General features: G+C 44.1%; 1 protein-coding gene across 2 annotated transcripts in view; it reads right to left on the reverse strand.

Moving 5' to 3' along the window:
* The window catches only part of LOC126267144 (uncharacterized), a 296096-nt gene that overhangs the window by 138751 nt on the left and 130560 nt on the right, over window positions 1-26785 (reverse strand). Inside the window, exon 1 of one of the 2 annotated variants that reach the window (XM_049972073.1) lies at window positions 3374-3596. The exons of the other annotated variant lie outside the window; for it this stretch is intronic. The gene's annotated coding sequence lies outside the window, so the exon portion shown is untranslated. Of the gene's footprint in view, window positions 1-3373; window positions 3597-26785 lie in introns of those variants that run through there. 2 annotated transcript variants of the gene reach the window in all.

Consider the following 26785-nt stretch of genomic DNA (forward strand, 5'->3'; position numbering starts at 1 on the left):
TCACACAGTATCCTCTAGTTCCAAGACCTCATTCACGTGCGCGTTCAATGCGCTCTCTCGTTGTCATCTATAAAATTCAAGTCAGGGCCGAATGAACCCACGGAAAGGAGCACATGGGCTAGAGTATCGCGTCGTAATAAAGTTGATCCGTGGGTTGCCGTGTTCGAAGTTTTGGAGGCCAGTACGCCCATGCGAAATAATGGCTTTCCACACCCTAATACCTAGACGAGCAAAACGATCATGTTTCACATGTTCCCACCTCTTGCCATATGATACTACGTAATTCTCCCAGGAACACTACTGCACATGATGTTTTGGCGGTCCAGGTTTACGATCTGTGGAGGCATAATGTTGCTTGGCAGTACTGACTTCAAATTCTTCGAACACAGTACATTCACAAGTCAACGTCATAATGGCACAGTACTCCTTCACCAAGTGCGTCTTTCCAGGGATGCACACTCGGTCCTGACTTCATTTTTACGGATGGCAATGCCCGACAGCTTCGAACAGCGCAAGTGGAGTGTCTCTTGAAACAGGAATAAATTTAACGAATGGACTGATCTGCGTGTACCCCCGACTTCAATCCTATCGTGCACGTGTGGGACGCGTTGGGTAAATGTACTGCAACACGTTCACATGCGCGTTCACCGTTTGTCAATCGCGCTGGTGACGCAGCGAGCGCCATATCTCAGGACCTGCTAAGGCCGGTATTACACTATCAAATGTCTTTGTCAAAGTTGGTGTGTCAGATATTTGTGTCAAAGAAGTTTGATGATGTAAGAAGGTACTTTGTCAAATCTTGTCTGTCGTCAAATAAATTTGATCAAATCTAGGGTCTCGCTGTAGATTTGATCAAAAAAATCGCTTGTCTTCTGTTCACAGCAATGTGACATGTTACCACGTGGAACGCTAGCATCGCTGCAGCGTTCTGTCGTCTGTAGAGTTTTTATAAAAATTGCCGGTAAATTCAATGTGTGTGTACCGACAACCACAAAATTAATAGAGATGTATGAAGCTGATGAGGCGCTTTACTGTGTTAGGCAATCTTAATACAAAAATAGATTAAGTAGATTGGAGATCTAACTTCTCTCCTGTAGCAAGGAATCGGAGTGTTACAGAGAGCAGTTCTTAAGCGAGTATAGTGCTTTGTGAGATACGCTTCACTGAACAAATACTGAAATGTATGCTCATCCATTGTTAAGTAATTTATATACGACTTGAACTCCACTACGAGCTCACGTAACAAGTTTTGCTGAATGCTTTTATCGTCTCGTCGTAAAACCCACGGCTTCACCCACGAACGTTTCCTTTTTTCCCCTACTTCTCTTCCACATGTGCACACAGTGCAGTTGTGGTACACGCAACTGCTGCGTTTAATAAGTAGTTGTTGTCAGTAATCTTGAACTTTGACGAAAAATATGACAGTGTAATACCCCTTTTTAGCGCAACGTCAGAGATAATTGTCAAATAAATTAGACGAATATTTCATCAAATCTTTCACAAAGAAATTTGATTGTGTAATACCGGCCTTACTAACATTGAGGGTTGCATGAGAATACGTTGCAGAGCATGGATCAGTGTCCATGGTGATCACACACTCTACTGAGAAACATGTCTCGCCTTTTGTAATGTCCAGGAGCCCAGCATAAACCGCGGTGACTTGTAGCATAATTACTGTCTCTGAATAAAAGCATCATTTATGTCGTCTCAAATGGTTCAAATGGCTCTGAGGAGTATGGGACTTAACATATGAGTTCATCAGTTCCCTATAACTTATAACTACTTAAACCTAACTAACCTAAGGACATCACACACATCCAAGCCCGAGGCAGGATTCGAACCTGCGACCGTAGCGGAAGCGCGGCTCCAGATTGTAGCGCCTAGAACCGCTCGGCCACTCAATAGTAGTAATACACACGCTCTATTGAGAACTGGGTCAAAACGTTTTGTCGAATACAGAGCCCTATCACGTTCTTTTGCCACCTCAAAATAATGAACACGAAAAGAGGAAAAGGCAAAAATATTACATTAATTATCTCCATAACTTTGGGATTGAAAATGGGTGGATAGTTCCTTCGGTAAATAATAAATGTTATTCATGTTTTTCGATGGTATCAGAGGGAAGCACTTTGTAGGTCTGTTATTACAATGGAAATACAGAAGCGTCCGATCCCGCCCGTCTGCTTTGACCCATGACGTCACAAATAACGCGGGAATGACCTTACACAACGATTCCAATATGGCGCATATTAAGTCGGTACGTACACATTATGAGGACGAAAATACACCCAAAAACAAACACGCACACTTTCCACAAAAAGCCTAATGACACTAACGGGACAAGGGCGGAAAATGAGGTGGTTTTGGGTGGGGGGGGGGGGGGGGCACACTAAATACAAACAAATTTAGACACCCACCCCCATACAAAACCACGAAAAAAAACGACATCACAAAACTCCCCAAATACCACTAAACACAATTAATTCTGGAATCGGACACTTCCCTTGACCTATATAGCTCGACAGCAGCTCCCTATCCCATGAATTAGAATCAAACACTTCCCTTGGCCTATATAGCACAAAAACATCTCCCGATACTAATATCAATATACACAGCCACACATTGGGATCGAACACTTCCCTTTACCTGCGCACTTAATTTTATCCGTCATATCCATTCCTGAACAAAAAAAACAACCGATTAACTTTACTAAAATTACCACACGATCTGCAGCGAACAACACTAAATTAACCTTCTCACAAAATCATTAACTCACGGAAACGAATTCCACCACAAACACTACTGACACTAACAATTCTGGATAATAAGCAAAAGCAAACTGAGCCCATTTCACCACACAAACTAAAACCCTGAACATACCACCTGCGAGCACAACAAACCACAACATGACGACATCTACAAAGACGCCACACTCCCAAACCAATCTCCGCGCCGTCATAACGTCACACACGACAACACCCTGACGTCACGGATCAAAGCCGACGCGTGGGATCGGACACTTCTGTCGGCCCATTACGATATATGTAACGTTCCAGATTCTGTTTTCACCTTTTTTTTATCGGACATTTAGTGATATTCCCGAAACTTCAGCCGTAATTGAGATTTTTGATTTCTATGGAACCGGGATAACTTGGATAGAAAGTTTAGCGTTGGAAATGCATCTGTTTCCTTAAAAGCACGCCACTTCTCACGAACTATAAGAGGCGCGAAAACAAAAATTCGACTCTCATTTCAAATGCTTACAGCAGCGAACAAGGAAGATGTCGAGGAAACTAGATAACATTGGTTTGAGCACCTCGTTCATCTGACATTAAATGACGCAAATACCTAACAACAAGTAAGCAATTTGTACCTTGAAATTATCGCAGATGGAAGCGACCCCGGCTTATTTCGGGCGTGGCCAGTAGAACGTACTTCCCGCCTCTTGGCTTTCGCAGACCGCACCACTCCACCCTCATACCACTGTGGCAGCCACCACTCGACTGCCAACGAGTCAAGCTAGCTGTGTGTGGGAACCAGTGGGCTCGCCGCGGCAGGTGTCTGTCGCCTGCTGCTGCCCCACTGCGCTTCGTGTCTGCGAGCACGAGACAAGGCGGTGAGCAGCTCAAGAGCATTTCTGAAGCTTGAAATGGCCGGCTTTACTATGTAGGATTTTGAGTCAGAACTGTTTTTGTGGCCTTAACGTTTTCGTAAAGGGACTGAAATATAATCGTATTGGTTCTTTCTCAAATCTTAGTTGTAAGCAATGGAGTCGTTTGCTATCTGGAGGTGTATACGGGGTCAGGAGCCCGGGCTTTCCAGGTAAATTTTGTCACAAAGATGGTTGCAGTCTTATTTCACCCACAGACGACTAGTGAGGGCTCTTGAAAACAATACCACCGCACTTTCGGAAACTTAATCACTACCGAAACACATGCATTAACTTTTGTTGTTGAACCGGTATTTTTTTTAATTAAGAATAACAGGTCTGTGCGAGGAAACTTGAGTGCTATAAATCTTGCCAGGTTTGATAACACAGTACGGGGTAAAAATGATCTGGATATTTTCTTTCCGCTGCTGTTACTATCATTCGAATGACTTCCAGGAAGTTTACGCTACTAATTACAGTAATGCTGAATAATTGTCGTTGCTACGTGAAAAAGGAACAATTTTTATAGACAATTACCACAAAGGTCTAATGATATGTACTATACCAGTATCAGATGCGTTGTGTTGAAAAATGTAGAGACGCGTCTACAATTAATTCTCGCACCACCACTGCAAAGCTGAGTGATACAGACATTAGTGTCAGCAGTGTTGGGAAACAACTGAAGGTGTGGTATTTCTTACGTGCTAATAGGCCGATCGTGAAACTTTTTGTCGGACATCGTCACAGGCGACAAAATATGGATTCTCACTTCAGCGGGAAACAGAAGAGCAATCCATGGAGTGGCACCACACAAACCCTCCTCCGACAAAAAGTTCAAAGACGAACGCTGAGCCGCTAAAGTCATGGCCACAGTAATCTGGAACTCTAAAGATGGCTATTCTGTTTGATGTCCCCCCTCATGGTGTAATAATAAAGTGTATTTTCCTAACTTCAGGAAATTACACAAGCGATTTCACCGTGTTCGTCACCAAAAAATGAACATATTCTCCACGACAACGAAAAGCCTCACACAAAACTGCGCACCCGATAGGAGTTCACAAAACTTCATTGGACTGTCCTTCCTCATTCACCCTACCGCCCGGATATCGCACTTTCCATCTGCTTGGCCCGATGAAAGATGCACTCTGCGGGAAGAAGTGATTGGATAATGGGGAGGTTACTGATGCAGGAAGACGTTGGATCGGACGTAGACCAGTAGAATGGTAATGTGTAGGCAGTGGCATTGAGCAGATATTATCTTAAAAAACAGGGTTCTGTAGCCAAAAGGGTGGAGAATAAAACCAACCTGCTTTCAGAAAAAAATGTTTATTTGCTTAGTGAACACCGTTAACTGATAATTAACATAATTTACTGTAATAATAATAATTCCAATCCCAAAGAAAGCAAGTGTTGACAGATGTGAAAATTACCGAACTATCAGTTTAATAAGACAGCTGCGAAATACTAACGCGAATTCTTTACAGACGAATGGAAAAATTGGTAGAAGCCGACCTCGGGGAAGATCAGTTAGGATTCCGTAGAAATGTTGGAACACGTGAGGCAATACTGACCCCACGACGTATCTTAGAAGAAAGATTAAGGAAAGGCAAATCTACGCATTAGTAGACTTAGAGAAAGCTTTTGACAATGTTGACTGGAATAATCTCTTTCAAATTCTGAAGGTGGCAGGGGTAAAATATAGAAAGCGATAGGCTATTTATTATTTGTACAGGAAGCAGGTGGCAGTTATAAGAATCGAGGGACATGAAAGGGAAGCAGTGCTTGGGAAGGGAGTGAGACAGGGTTGTAGCCTCTCCCCGATGCTATTCACTCTGTATACTGAGCAAGCAGTAAAGGAAACAAAAGAAAAATTCTGAGTAGGTATTAAAATCCATGCAGAAGAAATAAACACTTTGAGGTTCACCGATTACATTGTAATTTTGTGAGAGACAGCAAATGACTTGGAACAGCAGTTGAACGGAATGGACAGTGTCTTGAAAGGAGGGTATAAGATGAACATCAACAAAAGCAAAACGAGGATTATGGAATGTAGTCGAATTAAGTCGGGTGATGCTGTGGGAATTAGATTAGGAAATGAGACAATTAAAGTAGTAAGGAGTTTTGCTATTTGGATTAAAAAAGCTGATGGTGGTCTAGTTGAGAGGATATGAAATGTAGACTGACAATGGCAAGGAAAGCGTTTCTGAAGAAGAGAAATTTGTTAACATCGAGTATTGATTTAAGTGTCAGGAAGTCGTTTCAGAAAGTATTTGTATGGAGTGTAGCCATGTATGGAAGTGAAACATGGACGATAAATAGTTTAGACAAGAAGAGAATAGAAGCTTTCGAAATGTGGTGCTACTGAATAATGCTGAAGATTAGATGGGTAGGTCACATAACTTATGAGGAGGTACTGAATAGAATTGGGGAGAAGAGGAGTTTGTGGCACAACTTGACAAGAAGAAGCGACCGGTTGGTAGGACATGTTCTGAGGCATCAAGGCATCACAAATTTAGCACTGGAGGGCAGCGTGGAGTTAAAAATCGTAGAGGGAGACCAAGAGATGAATACACAAAGCAGATTGAGAAGGATGTAGGCTGCATTAGGTACTGGGAGATGAAGAGGCTTGCACAGGATAGAGTAGCATGGAGAGCTGCATCAAACCAGTCTCAGGACTGAATCCCACAACAACAACAACAACTGTAATAATACTGTGAACATCAAGTTCTGGATATATTTGTAAATAAAAGAACCGTAAAATAATCACTCTTCGTCTAATTCTAGTTTTCCCAAATTTGAGCTCTACTCGGTCCTAATTACCTCGAATTTATGAGGTTTTACTGCACTCACTTCGGAAGCGTCCGTTGTGTATGGTAGATACACCTGAGCTGTGCTTTTAAGGAGGGAGGAGGAGGGGAGGTGTGCAGAGAGAGAGAGAGAGACAGAGAGAGAGAGAGAGAGAGCTATCCGTGCAGCGGACGCAGTATTCCGAGGCCTTCCTGCGGTGTTCTGGTCCAGGTAGGTGAGAACGTGAATGCGCCAACTACACTACACAGCGACGCCCCACGGGAAATGCAGCGAAGTGACCGGCGCGCTCGGCATTTTTATTTTTGTTTTTATTCGCAGGTCATGCCTTCGGCGCGAGACCTCCCAGCGGCGATATTAAGTGGTACTCGTATTCCTGCAGACTCCACGGGCACGCCATTAGCGGTAATGACAGCGGTGTCTCCGCGGCGCGCGCAATGGCTGCCTGGCTGGATGTCCTCACGCCCCGCTAGTGCTACCTACTCTCTACTCTCGGCTGCTCTTCCCGCCCCAACCCCACCCACCCACTCCCTCCCCCTTCCCCACACTCTTATACAGACGCCAATGATGGGAACCACGCAACGTCTCGAAATCAATAAGCTGTGTCCCCATGATAACGTCACACTCGTTAGTGCTATTTCCGGGTCCAGAGCGATGGGTACAAGTACACCAGCTTAGGCCATCGACCGTTCTTTGCCCTAACGTTGAAGGCCTTTCACATGTCATTAGCTCTGTGGTGTCACCACCAGACACCACACTTGCTAGGCGGTAGCCTGTAAATGGGCCGCGGTCCGTTAACATACGTCGGACCCGCGTGTCACCACTATCAGTGATCGAAGACCGAGCGCCGCCACACGCCAGGTCAAGTCTAGAGAGACTCCCTAGTACTCGACCCAGTTGTACAGCCGACTTTGCTAGCTATGGCTCACTGTCTACATACGCTCTCATTTGCCGAGACTAAAGTTTAGTATAGCCTTCAGCTACAGCATTTGCTACGACCTAGCAAGGCGCCTTATTCAGTTATTATTGATATTGATATTGTGAATCATGTACCTTCAAGAACGATGTTCATTATTAATGGATTAAAGTTAAGTACCAAACTAGCTACGTCCGCCTTCTGAATTCTGATTCCTTGTCATGTTCCAGACCTCACGTCCGTATAGTTCTTCCCTCCTCACGCCAGCCTGCGTGAGCTAAAGCGGCATGCATTTCGGCCTCCTCTAGTAACACGGTGTTGGCTCTTCTGCCAACCCAACAAGCTCCACGTCGGCCCTTAACATCGGTACGCATACGACTGCATGCGCTACCAAATACAACAGGCTCTAGATAGCGGCTCCCAGGTTGATACCACAACTCTCAACTTTTGAAAGGCGTTCGACTCAGTTCCGCACTGTCGCTTGCTGCAAAAAGTTCGCGCTTACTGTCTATCGAATGACATATGCGGTTGGATAGAAAGTTTTTTGACAGACAGGGAGCAGTATGTCGTCCTGAACGGGTTAACTTCAACAGAAACAAGAGTAACTTCAGGTGTGCCCCAGGACAGCGTAATAGGTCCTCTGATTTTTACGATTTACATAAACGATCTGGTGGATGGTATTGACAGCTGCCTTAGACTGTTTGCCGATGATGCTGCAGTCTACAAGAAAGTAGTATCACACGGAAGTTGTGAACAAATCAATGAGGATTTGCAGAAAATAAATGCGTGGTGTAATGATTGGCAGTTATCTCTCAATATTACTAAGTGTAACCTACTGCGTATAACAAGGCGAAAATCACCATTAATGTACGAGTACAAAATAAATGATAAGTCTTTGTAAGCGGTAACATCAGTCAAGCATCTGGATGTGACTATTCGAAATAATCTCATATGGAATGATCAGATTACACAAGTAACGGGTAGGGCGAACTCTAGATTGCGGTTTATTGGTAGAATCCTAAAGCGATGCACTCCTTCAACAAAGGAAATAGCTTCCGCGAGTGGAACAGAGTGTGTGTGTGTGTGTGGGGGGGGGGGGGGGGGGGGGGAGCGGAAATACGACTTTGGCGCGAATTGTGCCCTCCGCCACACACCGCTTGGTGGCCAGCTGAGTTTATATGTAGATGTAGTTGTAGATGTAGATTTAGATACTCTTCAAAACGCCGTTTATAAAAATCAATTTTTCCGGGGCTCAAACCTCGGATTCTGTTAGTGATAGAAAGGTAAGTGTCAAGTGCTTCTATAATCCTTGGACTGCGGGCCGTTAGTATACCCAACTCAAGGGTCGTCTTACTTCAACTATCGTAGAGTACAGGGTGAATTTTGAAATTTCACACTTCCCCCCGTTTATGTAACCGCGACTAATCGCTTGGCTGTTTTTGTATTATATGTGCTCTGTGGTGCGCCTCTACTGTCTTATGCAGTCTCTATCTGGTTCATGGTCAGTTCCTGAGAAAATCCAAAGAACATGGTTTTCGGGTATCGAAACCGAGCCGTGAATTCCAACATGGCTGTAAGTAGCAAAAAGTGTTAACATTTACGGTATATTTCTACGATCCCCATCTCAAATAACAATGAATATATTCTTGTTATCTTTGTCCGTATCCGAGATACAAAGGTTCAACGTTACCCTACTTCTACACGTAAAATACGCCCATAATACCCAGTGTGAGACGAAAACGTAGTTTATGAAGTGGCGTATCGTGGAGAAATATGCAGACTCAACCATGAAAGACGTGGCTTATAATGCGCTTGTTCGCCCGATTCTTGAGTATTGTTCATCAATCTGGGATCGCTATCAGGTAGGACTGGTAGAAATAGAGAAGATCCAATGAAGAGTGGCAGGATTCCTCACGGTATCGTTAGCTGGCGAGAGGTCGTTACAGAGATGCTAAACAAACTCCACTGGGAGACGTTATCCCCCCCCCCCTTCCCCCATCTCGCGTATTGACCATGAGGAGAAAATTTAAGAAATTAGAGCTAATACAGAAACAGTCATTCTTCCCACGCACCATTCGTGAGTGGAACAGGGTTGGAGGGATCAGATAGTGGTTTCTAAACTACCCTCCGCCATACACAATTAGGTGGCTTGAGGAGTATGGAGTAGATGTTAAGTGTTTACGTTAGCATCAGAAGGATAGTGAAGCACTTGCCAAATTTTTGTGCATGTAAATCCGGTCATTTCAATTTCACGTGATTAAACTACCAAAATTTTGCTGGGCCATAAATTTCTTTTCATATGAGTGACATGCCTTTCTGCAGCCGGGAAAAGAAGCTAACAAAAATGCTCGTATCGGAGCACAAGAAAAACTAATATCCTCCTGTAGTCTGACTGTAAAGTGTGGTACCAGCTGCTTCGATCTTCCTTCCTTATCATCTTTAAAAAGATCTCAAAAACTTTGCACGCAAAATACATTCGCGCTCTTTTTTGCTGAAAGAAGGAAACACAGACAGTAGAAAACAGACGGAAAAGTAGATACTGGAACACAGCGGACAGTGGTTGTGGTGTAGAAAGAACGGAGGAGGGAAGAGGAGGCGAGAGAGAGATAGGCACACAGAGGCAGCAGAACATAGTTGACAGTGACAGAACAGTGCTAGGATAGAGTGAAGCAGAAAGTGCCAGTCGGAGAGCAACAAAGGTAAGGAGAAAGTGGAAGTGATTGACAGCCGTAATTATGAGAGACAGAGTCTATGAAAATTACGAGAAAAAGAGAGGCAGTGACAGTGAGAACATACAGCAGCAGAGGGAAGAAATCAGTGATGTATTAGCAGTAATAAGGAACAAGAGAGAGACGATTACAATGAGTGATGACAGGAACAGTATGATAGAACTTAGGAGACAGTGACATAGAGACAGCAACACGTAACGACAATAAGTTGGCTTAAATGAATTAATGACAATTGGAAAGTGGGAGTGGATCGGTATGAGCGACTTAGTGTGGTGCGGTTATAGGTGTGGGTGCGTTACAATTGGAGATTTGCGGGAGTGAGATGTGAGCTGCATATTGAAAAGACAGTAAATATGTTCCCATGCAAAAAATCTTGGGAAAATTTTAAAGGTGCTGAAAAAAGTAGAACGAAGGAGCTGGTACCCCACTTTTCGGTCAAAGTCTTTCAAAACAGGTTCGTATTATCTCCGAAACGAACATTTTTCCCCGGATAATTTCCACCGGTGTCATGAAGTATACTAAACGTGATGCCGCTTCTAAGATTATAAGAACAACACATGACCCGAATGCTTCTAACGAATGTTGTGTTGGAAACAGCTACATCCGTTATCCAGGTATCCTTTCAACTACTGGTAATTATATGACGCACTGTACCAGGGAGGGATGGATGCGTGCAACTAATAGAGCCAGTTTGAAAACTCACTGAAAGCCGGCCGGAGTGGCCATGCGATTCTAGGCGCTACAGTCTCGAACCGAGCGACCGCTACGGTCGCATGTTCGAATCCTGCTCGGGCATGGATGTGTGTGATGTCCTTAGGTTAGTTACGTTTAATTAGTTCTAAGTTCTAGGCGACTAATGACCTCAGAAGTTAAGTCGCGTAGTGCTCAGAGCCATTTGAACCATTTCACTGCGAAAACAAAGTTAAAAGGATACTGTTCCATTGCAGAACAAATATTATATCTGGATCAGAAGTGTAGATGATGGCAGAGCTGCATTTAAGCAATAATAGCTTCTGAACGAACACTCTTGGAAAAAATCTATGGGGTTGCAAGAGAGACACAGATTGTCAGGGAATAAGATATGCTGTGTATTACACAGCGGAAAGGCACAGCTAATTTGTTAAATCTCGGAAAACAGGATATCAAGACGTATGGAGTCGACAGCATATAACAGGATAACTAAAAGAGTAATCAAAGGAAGATTATATTTCAAAAGCAGGAGGGACGGACCAGAACAAGATGGACATTGTCACATAATCCGAAAGAGGAGGAGACAAGAAAGAAGGTGTATGGGCGCAGATTACTGAAGCGTTGTAGAGCAGAAGAAGAAGAAGAAGCACAAGAAGAAAGAGAAGAAGGTTGTCACTCTCGTCCCCATCTCCCCACCCTATGTCTAGTATGTAAATGCGGAGAGTGGATAACAGCGATGAGTGTTTCTGCATTATTATGCTGGGTTTGTTTGGTTATGAACCACTAAGGAATTTTAAACTACCTTCCAGAAGTCTGTATTAACACACCGAAGGTAGGTACGAAATCCTAAGTGCTGAAAATAAAGCAAAAAACTAAGCTCATAAAATATTAGGACACTAAATTGTAGACCAATGTTTTACGAACAACCCTACGTACTCGAATACGTTACACAGGAGCTCTACAGCTGAGCATGCCCATAGAGGCGCTCACAGTGTGAGCGTAGCTGCTCACAGATTGTTAGAACTGAATGCTGCAGTTCACTGCGCACTACTATTAGGCTCGTAACACAAAAACCACAAATTAGAAATTAAAAATATTCGTAATATAAAAAAGATTGTGGAAGAATTATATCTAGTTCGCCTGATTCGTGTTGCTGTTTCCACTTACTTATACTGCTGACGAATAGCAGAAGAATAATCTGGCTCCCAAATGAAACAATCACATTCACTAAGAAACGAACCATTTTCTCAAGCAGGATCAGTAACCCGTACGTAATGTGACCAGAGCTGAGGACAATTACCTGCGAGTTCTACGTAATGATGAAAGCATTGTGAGCCTTCCTCCTGACAAGGGACTTTGATACGAAGATACGCACCCTACTGGACGAGGATACGAGTACTTACGGAAATCTCACACGTGAACCGACATCGAGAATTATAAGGCAGACATCCGAACTTCTCAAGCGCTCCTCGTTGGAAGACAGTGTGGTTACGAATCTACGGCCACAGGGTCCTAGACAGCCTACTGTTTATGATTTACCGAAGATCCACGAGGACTGGACGCCATTCCGCCACATCGTAGCCATTACTGGTTCACTAACAAACAAGACTGCCAAGTACTGGCCAATCTCCTCGTCCCACGTATGGGACACTGCTAACATCGTGTTAAAAACTCAGCAGATTTAATACGCCGAATTAACTATCTTCGACTTGGTGAGGGCGACATCTCGGTCAGTTCTTATGTGGTGGCACTGTTTACTAATGTGCCTATCAAAGACTGTTTGGACGCAGTTCTTTGCAAATGACATGGTTCGGCTATTTAGGCACACTCTTACGTCTTCTAATTTTCACTACAACGGTAAGAACTGCAATAGGTAGCTCGTTAGTTCCAGCCGTTACAAACCTCTTCTTAGAGAACTCTGAGGATTTGCCTTGGACATGGCGCCGTTAAAGCCTTGTTGTATCTCTCGATATGATGACGAGGCATTGACACTTAGTCCCACCGACGTGAGAAACTTGACGAGTTCATGGACCACATCAACGGCATTAACAATAACATCTAGTTTACCATGGTAGTAGAAAAAGACAAAGCATTGCTCTTTCTCGACGTCCTCGTCCGCCGCAAACGAAGAGGATGTTTTGGCCACCCATACTGATCTGTAGCTCCACGGCATCATCTCTCGGCACAGAAGAGCAAACATAGTTACACCGTGCAAGAATGATTTCAGATGCTGATAACCTATCCCGTGAGCTGAGCCACCTACGCAAGTTCTTCAGCAACAACAGCTATAACGTTCATCGAATAAATGAAGGGATTTCAAGCAATAACCACATTAAGACCACCGACGAGGAGCAGGAAACGAAATATTCTTTCTTCCCGTTCTGTGGCTCGGTGTCGGGCAAGATACCCATAAGTACCCTGCAGAAACGCATACGATCATATCGATGTTCAAGCTTACGATAAAAACCCGTGAACTACTGAGACCAGTTAAAGACGCAGCAGGCTCCAGAACACCTTGGGTCCACAAGATACCTTGCGACTGTGACCACCCTTACATCCAACAAACAAACAGTACAAACAGTACAAACAAACAAACAAACTGTGGAACAACACAGGAAGGAGAGTGAGAGGTTTTATTGCCTACGCTACCTCGAGGTATCTGCTTTAGCTGTGCATACTCTAGAAGACCCTTCCCCCCCCCCCCTCCCCCCTCGTGAACCATGGAACTTGCCGTTGGTAGGGAGGCTTGCGTGCCTCAGCGATACAGATAGCCGGACCGTAGGTGCAATCACAACGGAGGGGTATCTGTTGAGAGACCAGACAAACGTGTGGTTCCTGAAGAGGGGCAGCAGCCTTTTCTTTTCAGTAGTTGCAGGGGCAACAGTCTGAATAATTGACTGATCTGGCCTTGTAACACCAACCAAAACGGCGTTGCTGTGCTGGTACTGCAAACGGCTGAAAGCAAGAGGAAACTACAGCCGTAATGTTCCCCGAGGGCATGCAGCTTTAATGTATAATTAAATGATGATGGCGTCCTCTTGGGTAATATATTCCGGAGGTAAAGTAGTCCCCCATTCGGATCTCCGGGCGGGGACTACTCAGGAGGACGTCGTTATCAGGAGAAAGAAAACTGGCGTTCTACGGATCGGAGCGTGGAATGTCAGATCCCTGAATCGGGCAGGTAGGTTAGAAAATTTAAAAAGGGAAATGGATAGGTTGAAGTTAGGTATAGTGGGAATTAGTGAAGTTCGGTGGCAGGAGGAACAAGACTTCTGGTCAGACGAATGCAGGGTTATAAATCCAGAATCAAATAAGGGTAATGCAGGAGTAGGTTTAATAATGAATAAAAAAAAAATAGGAATGCGGGTAGGCTACTACAAACAGCATAGTGAACGCATTATTGTGGCCACGATGGATACGAAGCCCACGCCTACCACAGTAGAACAAGTTTGTATGCCAATTAGCTCTGCAGATGACGAAGAGACTGATGAAATGTATGATGAGATATGAGAAATGAAATAGTGAAGGCAGCGGAGGCCCAAGTAGGTATAAAGACGAGGGCTACTAGAAAACCTTGGGTAACAGAAGAGATATTGAATTTAATTGATGAAAGGTGAAAATATAAAAATGTAGTAAATGAAGTAGGCAAAAAGGAGGACAAACGTCTCAAAAATGAGATCGACAGGAACTGCAAAATGGTTAAGCAAGGATGGCTAGAAGACAAATGTAAGGATGTAGAGGCGTATATCACTAGGGGTAAGATATATACTGCCTACAGTAAATTAAAGAGATCTTTGTAGAAAAAAGAACCACTTGCATAAATATCAATAGCTCAGATGGAAACCCAGTCCTAAGCAAAGAATGGAAAGATGGTTCAAATGGCTGTGAGCACTATGGGACTTAACGTCTGTGGTCATCAGTCCCCTAGAACGTAGAACTACTTAAACCTAACTAACCTAAGGACATCACAAACATCCGTGCCCGAGGCAGGATTCGAACCTGCGACCGTAGCGGTCAAGCGCTTCCAGACTGAAGTGCCTAGAACCGCACGGCCATACCGGCCGGCTAAAGAAGGGAAAGCAGAAAGGTGGAATTAGTGTATAGAGGGTCTATCCAAAGGCGATGTTCGTAAAGGACAATATTATGGAAATGGAGGAGGAAGTAGATGAAGGTGAAATGGGAGATATGATACTGCGTGAAGAGTTTGACAGAGCACTGGAATACCTGAGTCGAAAGCCCCGGGAGTAGACAACATTCCATTAGAACTACTGATAGCCTTGGGAGAGCCAGCCTTGACAAAACTCTACTATCTGGTGAGCAAAATCTATGAGACAGGCGAAATACCATCAGACTTCAAGAAGAATATAATAATTCCAATCCCAAAGAAAACTGGTGTTGACAGATGTGAAAATTACCGAACTATCAGTTTAATAAGCCACGGCTGCAAAATACTAACACGAATGCCTTACAGACGAATGGAAAAACTGGTAGATACCGACCTCGGGGAAGATCAGTTTCGATTCCGTAGGAATGCTGGAACACGTGAGGCAATACTGACCCTACTACGTATCTTAGAAAATAGATTAAGGAAAGGCTAACCTACGTTTCTAGCACCTGTAGACTTAGAGAAAGCTTTTGACAATGTTGACTGGAATTCTTTCAAATTCTGAAGGTGGCAGGGGTAAAATACAGGGAGCGAAAGGCTATTTACAATTTGTACAGAAACCAGACGGCAGTTATAAAAGTCGAGGGGCATGAAAGGGAAGCAGTGATAGGGAAGGGACTGAGATATGGTTTTAGCCTATACCCAATGTTATTCAATATGTATATTGAGCAAGCAGTAAAGGAAACAAAAGAAAAATTCGGAGTAGGAATTAAAATCCAAGGAGAAGAATTAAGAACTTTGAAGTTTGTCGATGACATTGTAATTCTGTCAGAGACAGCAAAGGTCCACTCGACCAAGTCAACCGATCATTGACTGGAAATGGTTGTGTTCGGCTACTTGGTGAGCATCTGCAGCCATTCGTGGACTTCATGTTCCCAACATCCATTTTTTATGAATGACAATGCGCCATGTCCCTGGGTCACAGCTGTTCGCGACTAAGCCGAAGAAAATTCTGGATAGTTAGAGCGAATGATTTGTCCACACAGGTTACCCGACATGAATCCCATCGAACATGCATGGGACATAAACGAGAGGTCAGATCGTGCACACAATTCTGCGCCGGCAAGACTTTCACAAACTATGGACGGGTACAGAGATAGCAAACCACCTCCGCTAGGATCTTGCCTAGTACGGCGGTCCCCTACGCTCTGTCAAGGAGTATTGGACCTCATCATCATCATCACAGAGGTGGCATGGTTCAATATTTATCTGGGGCGTCCAACGACTTACTGAGTCCAAAATACGTCGAGTTGGTGCACTACGCCGGGAAAAAGGAGGTCCGACAACATACTAAGACGGACCCCATGACTTTTGTCACCTCACTGTTTTGACAAATCACTTTTGTCTTCGTGGGCCCAAAAATTTGACAAAATGCGTGCTGCAATATCACCGTTGCGAATGTGCCTTTGCCCATCAGATGGATGGCACTAAACACGGCGAGGGGAGTCATGCAGCGTAATTCTATGCGCATGCGCCACACCGCGGCAGATGTCGGTACGAAGTAAATGACGTGCATGAGCAGTCTCCTCTACAAAACTCTCCTGAAGATGGCTGAGTGGTTGTTAGCCGCAATATAGTGGCAAGACGTTGGCGTCATCTGGCTGCAAGCTTAAAACCTCACGGCCGATTGAGCCGAGTAAACTTCTACAGTCAAATCGTGTTCTGAGGCGACAAAAATAATTGGGTGCCTCGTAATACTGTGTCGGACCACCTTTTGCCCGACGCAGTTCAATACGTCGACGTGGCCTGAACTCAACACGTCGAAATATACAGAGCAATGCTGCCACTGTAGTCGTCCATAACTGCGAAAGTGTTGCCGGTGCAGGATTTTGTGCTCGAACTGACCTCTTGATTATATCTCATAAATATACGACGGGACTCACGCCGTGCTTTGTTGTCAGCTTGGGTCCGTGGCTTCGTGCGGTATGCACCACACTCGAACCCTACCAAAATATTTTACCAACTGAAACCGGACTCAGCTGAGCAGGTCACCGTTTTCCAGTCATCTAGGACCCAACCGATATGATCACGAGCCCAGGAGAGGCGCTGCAAACCACGTCGTGCTGTTAGCAACGACACTCGCGTCGGTCGTCTGCTGCCATTGCCCATTCACCGCACTGTCCTAACGGATACGTCTCTGGGGTTATTGCACGCAGCGTTACATGTCTGTTAGCACCGACAACTCTGCGCAAACGCCGCTACTCTTGGTCGTTAGGCTTTTCTGGAGACTAGAAATCTACTCTGTAGGAATCAGCATGGGTTTCTAAAAAGACGATCGTGTGAAACCCAGCTCGCGCTATTCGTCCACGAGACTCAGAGGGCCATAGATACGGGTTCTCAGGTAGATGCCGTCTTTCTTGACTTCCGCAAGCCGTTTGATACAGTTCCCCACAGTCGTTTAATGAATAAAGACTATCAGACCAATTGTGTGATTGGATTGAAGAGTTCCTAGATAACAGAACGCAGCATGTCATTCTCAATGGAGAGAAGTCTTGCGAAGTAACAGTGGTTTCAGGTGTGCCGCAGGGAAGTGTCGTAGGACCGTTGCTATTCACAATATACACAAATGACCTTGTGGATAACATCGGAAGTTGACTGAGACTTGCCGGCGGCGGTGGTCTCGCGGTTCTAGGCGCGCAGTCCGGAACCGTGCGACTGCTACGGTCGCAGGTTCGAAACCTGCCTCGGGCATGGACGTGTGTGATGTCCTTAGGTTAGTTAGGTTTAAGTAGTTCTAAGTTCTAGGGGACTAATGACCACAGCAGTTGAGTCCCATAGTGCTCAGAGCCATTTGAACCATTTGAAGCATCACTGAGGCTTTTTGCAGATGATGCTGTAGTATGTCTAGAGGTTGAAACAATGGAAAATTGTACTAAAATGCAGGAGGATCTGCAACGAATTGACGCATGGTTCAGGGAATGACAATTGAATCTCAATGTAGACAAGTGTAATGTGCTCCGAATACATAGAAAGAAATATCCTTTACCATTTAGCTACAATATAACAGGTCAGCAACTGGAAGCAGTTAATTCCATAAATTATCTGGGAGTAGGCATTAGGAGTGGTTTAAAATGGAATGACCATATAAAATTAATCGTCGGTAAAGCAGATGCCAGACTGAGATTCATTGGAAGAATCCTAAGGAAATGCAATCAGAAAACAAAGGAAGTAGGTTACAGTACGCTTGTTCCTCCACCGCTTGAATACTGCTCAGCAGAGCTGGTTCCGTACCAGATAGGTTTGATAGAAGAGATAGAGAAGATACAACGGAGAGCAGCGCGCTTCGTTACAGGATCATTCAGTAATAGCGAAATCGTTACGGAGATGATAGATAAACTCCAGTGGAAGACTCTGTAGGAGAGACGCTCAGTAGCTCGGTACGGGCTTTTGTTGAAGTTTCGAGAACATACCTTCACCGAGGAATCAAGCAGTACATTGCTCCCTCCTCCATATACATCGCGAAGAGACCATGAGGATAAAATCAGAGATTACAGTTCACACAGAGGCATACCGAGAATCTTTCTTTCCACAAACAATACGATACTGGAATAGAAGGGAGAACCGATAGAGGTACTCAAAGTACCCTCCACCATACACTATCAGGTGGCTTGCGGAGTATGGATGTAGATGAAGTTCAAAACAGACAGTCACTGCGTTGTCGGTGGTGAGAGGTAAGGAATGAAATTTGGTATTCTCAGCACACTGTTGACAATGTGCATCTCGAAATATTGAATTTCGTAACAATTTCCCAAATAGAATGTCCTATGCGTCTATCTCCAACAGCTACACGACGTTCAGAGTGTCTTAATTCCAGTCGTTCAGCCATAATCGCGTCGGAAATGTTTTCTCATGAATCACCGGAGTGCAAATGACAGCTCCGCCAATGCATTGCCATTTTATATCTTATGTGCGTGATACTACCGCCATCTGTGTATGTACACTTGGTTATCCCTTCACTTTTGTCACCTTAGTATAAATTCAGCGACGCGCGCCATCAGTCTTCACTATAAACTCCCCTGAAGATGGCTAAATTGTTGTCAATCGCAATATCGTGGCAAGACGTTGACATCTACATCTACATCTACATGGATACTCTGCAAATCACATTTAAGTGCCTGGCAGAGTGTTTATCGAACCACCTTCACAATTCTCTGTTATTCCAATCTCGTAAAGCGCGCAGAAAACGAACACCTATATCTTTCCGTAAGAGATCTGACTTCCCTTATTTTATCGTGGTGACCGTTCCGCCCTACGTAGGTCGATGCCAACAAAATATTTTCTCATTCGGAGGAGAAAGCTGGTGATTGGAATTTCGTGAGAAGATTCCGTCGCAATGAAAAACGCCTTTCTTTTAATGATTTCCAGCCCAAATCCTGTCTCATTTCTGTGACACTCTCCCATATTTCGCGATAATACAAAACGTGCTGCCTTCCTTTGAACTTTTTCGATGTACTCCGCCAGTCCTATCTGGTAAGGATCCCACACCGCGCACCAGTTTTCTAAAAGAGGACGGACAAGCGTAGTGTCGGCAGTCTCCTTAGTAGGTCCGTTACGTTTAGAAGTGTCCTGCCAATAAAACGCAGCCTGTGGTTAGCCTTCCCCACAACATTTTCTATGTGTTCTTTCCAGTTTAAGATGTTCGTATTTGTAATATATAGGTATTTATTTGAATTTACGGCTTTTAGATTAAACTGATTTATCGTGTAACCGAAGTTTAACGAGTCCCTTTTTTGCATTCATGTGGACAACCTCACACTTTTCGTTATTTAGGGTGAACTGCCACTTTTCTTACCATTCAGATATTTTTTTCTAAATCGTTTTGTAGTTTGCTTTGACATTCTGATGACTTTATTAGTCGGTAAACGACAGCGTCATCTGCAAACAACCGAAGACGGCTGTTCAGATTGTCTCCCAAATCGTTTATATAGATAAGGAACAGCAAAGGCCCTATAACACTACCTTGGGGAACGCCTGAAATCACTTCTGTTTTACTCGATGACTTTCCGTCAATTACTATATTATCCGGCAGCAAGCTCGAAATCTCACGGAATACGCATTTCGCAGAGCAAAAGTCACAGTCGGCACTACAGTTTTCTCGGATAGGAGCCTGCACTGGCGCACAGCGCATCAGTACGAGAGGAGGACGCCTGGACGATAAATAAACTGCCGCAGGATGCGATCCGCGCCATGAATCGCATTAGGGACGCGTTTTAGTTGCGGGCCCTCCCGGCAGTACGCGCCATCAACATGGGGACGTGGTCGCAAACGGTGCAGGGCTGCTCGGTCACCGGAGCGAACCGGAGCGGTGAGTCGCAGACGTGGACGCCGCACGGATGAATTAGTGACGGCCTGGGGCGTCGGGGCCGACCGCCGCTGGCGCCGCGCCCGCTACGTACAGTCGCTGTCGCCTCCTAATAGAGCACATCTGACTGCTGACGAGAGCAGCCCGTGGCTTACAGCGCTGCTGCCCGCGACGTCAGAGTACGCGTCTAAAAATGCTATCGTGCCAGGTGGTCTAGCGGAGCAATCAATCGAAAAATGCGCACCAACTCTAACTCCATGCCGTAGTACACTTCAGCCACTCCTCCTCCTGCGCAACATGTATCTTAATAAACAATCAAGAGCATCGGTCCGTTTGTGACATTGTCGAAGGTGTCTAGACCACCAGCAAACAAATGCTGGCAATCATCAGTAGCACTTACCCAAATGTCATTACACCTGATGAATCCCTGCATGTAGATACAATTTCGTAGCCTAACACAAGAGAAATTCTATCAGATAGCTAGAGGGTCTTTGGGTGAATTATCTAATGTCAAGCGACACCGTATATAATTTCTGTAACATCTTTAAAATAGAACATTACACTCTGTCATAAGCCCGCCAGGGTAGCCGAGAGCGCTGCTTCCTGGACTCTGGTAGGCGCGCCGGTCACGGAATGAATCCGCCCGGCAGATTAGCGACGTGTGCCGGCCAGCCTTGATGCAGTTTTTAGGCGGTTTCCCACAGCCCACTAGGTGAATACTGGGATGGTCCCCACTTTCCACCTCAGTTACACGCGTCTTAAACATTTGAAACACGTTCGCACTATTTCACGATTTACACTAGATGCCAACAGTTGGGGTACACTGATTCCATCCCTGGGGGGTACGGGGAGGTGGCAGGAAGGGCATCCGGCCAGCCCTAAAATTAACCTCGCCAAATCCGTTCTAACCGCGCCGACCTTGCGATTGCTGCGGGAGTATGGCGTAAGCAAAAGAAGGAAAGAAAGAATTATACTCTGTCATGAAGTACGTCTATTTGAAAACAAGACATGATTTTTTCACATTTAATAGGGTAACACGTTTCTATTACCTTCAATAAAAACATTTTCATTAATTTGTTTTACTGTGTGTTTTTTATTTAATATTACTTCTGTGTCAAATAAAGACCTTAATTTGTTGCATCATATATAAAAGAAATTGTCGTAGTCGTAGAAGGCACTTAAGTCCCCGGGGACTGGCAATGTGTGTGGTCCTCCTCATTCCTTCACCATTCGTGAAAGTGTCTAGATGGGACTGTGTAAAGATTGGGACATTGTACAGGCGCTGAAGACCGCGCAGTTGAGCGCCCCACAAACCATACATGATCATGATCACGATCATCAGCATGATCACCATCACCACTAAACTCTCGCGCTAACTATAAGCTCCAACACGGCCTTTCGAGACAAGAAGAAACAGAAACACATACTCCATCTATGCTACTGTGTATAAACACAAATGTTAAGACTTTGTACGCGGCTGGAACAGCATCCTAGAATGAAATCGCCTTGTACAAAGAGTAAACAGCGAATTAGTGGCAAATCGGAAGGTTTATTGACTGACTGACGCCTTTCGGCTATATTTTAACGTACCCTTGCCACAACATATAATCCAGTTGTCTGAATTTCCTTCTGAAGAAGACGTTTTTCTAAAAGTTGAAACCACGGCAAAGGGCTTTTAATAAACTTTCCAGTTTGAAACATTGGATTTTAACTATTCCTACAACAGTAACAGACAAGTAGTCGTTTAAAGTTTTTACCAAAAATCTCGAAAATTTCCGGACCGATTTACTTCAAATTTTTACACGATGCTCTAATAATGGACAGGCATAAGCTACACATTTTTCACACACAACGTATATAAATACGAGGGATGCCCAGGAAGAAATTCACCACATTTTTTCTCAGCCGAAAACAATGCTACGTATGCGAAACGTTATTTATGTATTATTTGAAGTCTCCTGAGTGAGCGCGCCAAGTTTCTGTCACTTGCGACAGATAGCGTACCTGCAGGAAAGTTTCAAAATGGGTTCCGAACGTGATGTACGTTACAAACGCTTGTGCAAAGTCTTTGGAGCAACTGCTGTCGACAGAAGTACAGTTAGTAGCTGGGCACGGAGGGTGAGGTCATCAGAAGGCGGTTCGGCGGAGCTCCACGATTTGCAGCGGTCGAGGTGACCATCCATGGCTGTCTCACTTGACACATCTGACCCAGCCCCTTCGGACTTCCACTTCTTTGGGCGATTAAAGGATGTCATTCGTGGAAGACATTTTGAGGTCGATGAGGAGTGATTCACGCAGTGAAGCAATGGCTCCGCCGCCAGAACAAGGATTGGTACCGTCAGGGCTTACACGCCCTTATTCGCGCTGGAGGAAAGCCATAGAACGGGATGGCGATTACGTGGAAAAATAAGGTGCGTTAATAAAACATTCTTTTGTGTGTGTAATTCTTATAATGTTCAGTATGGGATTGTTGAAGAAAAACAATGCGGTGCATTAGTTTCTGGGCAACCGTCGTACATACATGTGACGTATAAAAAGGAAATATTATTAGCAAAGATCTGGAAAGTAACTGATCGATTTACTTTAGGTTTTTGCACGATACTGTAATAAACATTTAACGGACGTAGTCCATGCTTTTAGTGATAATGTTTCGTTTTCTTTCTCGCAACCAAAAATTGTGTACACAACTATGTGCTGCTCTGTTTTCTTCCTAGCAATCGGTTTTCACAGAATCGACTTATGCTTAGAATACTACTACGAAATTGGAATCATCCGAAGCTTTTTAATCCCACCCGTTTTCATATAAAAACTATGCGAAATACTATCATTGAAGCTACTATCCTCAAATATCCAGCAGCTGTCGGGGTATATCCCGCATACCAATGATCCCAAACCAATTTACTCATTTGTTTTAAGCTCCTTCAGGTCCCAACAATGATCCATTCTTAATAACAATAAAGACGTCTCAAGATAAGTGAGGGGGGGGGGAGGAGAAGGACCAGTGGAAGTTGGGGGGGGGGGGGGGGGAGGTAATGCGCAGGTGGAGGCGGAGATGGACAGAACGAGGGGGCAGGAGATTAGGTCGTACATCCAATTCCAATACATATTTAGCAATTGCGATACATTTGCGAAGTTCACCAGTTTGTTTATGAAAATAATAATATTACTTTGTTATCATACATTCAAGAGTGATGACAAATTAGTGCAGGTGCGTCAAGGGAATTTATTGTAATTGGAAGCTGAAGAACGTAGCCGACGAAGGCACACATAGTGAGGGCAGGAGAGGTTTGACTCCCCCGCCCCCCCCCCCCCCCCCCCCCCCCCCCGACCCCCAGAAAAAAGAGGTAAATTTCGTGCCTGGAAGCCGAAAGGTCGCAGCATGGAAATCCGGTCGGACCCGAATTTTCGAGTCTATCTTTTAAAATAGCATTCACGTCTCAGACACGACACGTAATTCGGATCCCACGTCGTTAAATAGTAAGTCCTCTTTCATCGGTTGGATTACTGCTGTACGTGACGGACATGCAAGTCGCCCAAGTGGCGTCCAATCGGAAAAACTTGCACCAGGCCAATAAACCACACAAAATTATTATTTTTATTATCATAAAAATTATGAACGCTTTTATTTCAACCGGAGTCGGGAGCAGGGCACGAATTTATTTCAAAGACAACAAATAAATGTGAGGATGGTTCAAATGGCTCTGAGCACTATGCGACTTAACTTCTGAGGTCATCAGTCGCCTAGAACTTAGAACTACTTAAACCTAACTAACCTAAGGACATCACACACATCCATGCCCGAGGCAGGATTCGAACCTGCGACCGTAGCAGTCGCGCGGTTCCGGACTGAGCGCCTGAACCGCTAGACCACCGCGGCCGGCAAATGTGAGGACCTCCAACAAATTAAAGACCTTGAAATTAAGATCCTTACCGTTTTAAGTAAGAAGTTCAACTTTATCTACTTCTTTGTCTACATACATACTCAACAAGCTATACGAAGCATGGCGGAGGGTACTTTGTACCACTACTAATAAATCCCTTCCCTGTTCACTTATAAATGGAGGGACGGAAAATTCTAGTGTCTATATTCTTCCATACGAGCCCCGATTCCTTCACTTTTTTCAGTCCTTATTGGTGGCAGCTGGATCGCTCTGCAATACTCTCATGCTGATTGAACCTCCCGGTAACAATTCTAGCAGCATGCCTCTGAAACGGCTTCGATGTCTTTCTTTAATCCAACTTGGTGGGTACCCCAATACTCGAACAGTACCCAACAATGTGTCGCACTAGTGTTTTACATACGATCTCCTTTACAGATGAGCTAAATTTTCCTAGAATTCTCCCAATAATCCGAGGCGAACACTCGTCTCCCTCACTACCGACCTTACGTGCTCGTTCCATTTCATATTGCTTTGCAACGTTACTAGCATATATTTAACGGACTTGACTATGTCGAACAGCACACCCACTAATACTCTAACAGAACATTACAGGATTGTTTCTCCTAATCACCTGTATTCATATTTTCCCACATTTAAAGCAAGGTGCAGAAATTCTGTTTACGTCAACCTGTATACTACCACAGTCAAATACGACACTTTTCCCTACACTACAGCCTTATCAGCTCACACTATAGTTCAATTCTTTTATATTGGCGGTTCGCGCATGCCCGCCCAGACGCGGGAAATTGCTGCGTTGCCAGTTGCAGGCGCCAAGCAAGCTTACGTTTAGGGGGGAGCGCGCAGTTTATGAAGTAAAGCCACCACGGCCGCATTAACCCTTTCGCTGCTACAGAGACGTGCTCCCCGCATTCCGCGCTGTGCGCGATTTTGTCATCACTGCACTGTTCGCGTGTGCAGACTCATGGTGTTCCGACTGCTTTGACACACTTATCATTCGATTTCACAAAAACTATTTGGCCGATAAATTTGATTTTTACACATCTTCATGACTGATACCTTCCACCCATAAATGACTTAAATTTGTTTCGATGTTCAACGCAGTTATTGTGCAGCATTAAGTGTAGTAAATTTTGAAGAGTTTGCAGAGGTAAACGTCCAAAGCGTATATTTTCTGTACGGTCGATTTCAGTTGCCACTAGAAATTTCAAAAAATTACATTCAAACAAATAAAATTCATGAAGTAAGACACTTCGATATTGTTTTTAAATAAAGAAACTATTAGGCATCGAAGAAGGGTTGAACTCGGACTCTTTCATTTAGCAACCAAATACTTTAACCATTACGCTAATGCAGCTCGTCGTACACTAGACTTCCTGGAGGACTTTAAACTAGAACGCCAAATACCGACAAACACTTTTGGTATGACTATGAATTACTCACGTTTCGTCGAAGTACAATAGGAAATAAACAATTACCGCTGTTCTTTATTGCGAAAAAAGCTGTTAGTGAGAATGATACAAACACCTTTCCTTGCTATCGCCTGAATTAGGATGCTTATTGCCTGTTTGGTTTAATTAATTAATAGAATATGAAGCAATTGGTATAAAGAATGGTTTTTCCAAACTTTCTATAAAAGAAATTCTGCTATCAAGACATTGCTTTCGTTCAGTTACTTTATTTATGACTGAACGTTTCTAAAACTGAAGACACTCGTCCGTACTCTGTACTGCAGTCGAGCTTGGGCAACGTCGTTCTCTGTTCGTTGGCTGACTGTGTTTTGTGATGTCAGATGCGCAGAACGAACCTAAACACGGCCGCCGTCATAAATGACGCGCACTGCTCATCCTGTTCATTAAGTGGTTTATGTATATAGAGAACAAGAACGGCCATATCACTGTTTTCTATGGCACTCCTGACGATATCTTTGTTTTGGATGAACTCTCGTCGTCCGGTTTCCATTACCCTGAATTTTAATCACGTCCTAGAAACAAGAAAATATGAAAAGGAACTTTGTCTTACGCTTCTGAAGTGTGCTACCTAGTGTTTGTCTTTGACCTGCATCAAGTGCAACGATTGATACCAAATTGCTGTTAGTAAAGATGTCTTCTCAAAAGGAGACCAAAAGTCTTCTCAGAATCTTTGTTCTCAATAAGTAATTCATACTCACTGCTCGAATAACTTACAAGGGGGCCCCTGCGCTGTATTCGCTTTTAAGGGTTGCTTTGTCCTTGCATGATTAAAATCCAGTGATTTTTGAAGTTTTGTGTCTTGTGGTGATTTAATGAATATCTTTTACATTACAGTGCATTACGGGGAGACGGCTGCCACGTTCTAGTCTCTTGCGCCTTGTCTGTCTCTATCGTTGTTCCAGTTTCGTGACATTTGTCTGCTTCCGTAGACATCCTAAAAAATACAAGTTTTTTAAAGTTACGTTTCCTCCAGTTTTAACATTTATATTTAGCACTTACATTTCTAGGTGCATTTTCTTCCACGATACCCAGAATTATTTTGGCATTAGTCTTATAGCGTAATTATTACCATTACCACCTACATTTCTGAGTCGTCTTTCAAAATATACAGGTATTTAAAGATATCTAAGAAGGTTTGTAACTTTGTATGTCGTTAGC

This window comes from Schistocerca gregaria, chromosome 4 (assembly GCF_023897955.1).
Source record: "Schistocerca gregaria isolate iqSchGreg1 chromosome 4, iqSchGreg1.2, whole genome shotgun sequence".
Taxonomy (NCBI): domain Eukaryota; kingdom Metazoa; phylum Arthropoda; class Insecta; order Orthoptera; family Acrididae; genus Schistocerca; species Schistocerca gregaria.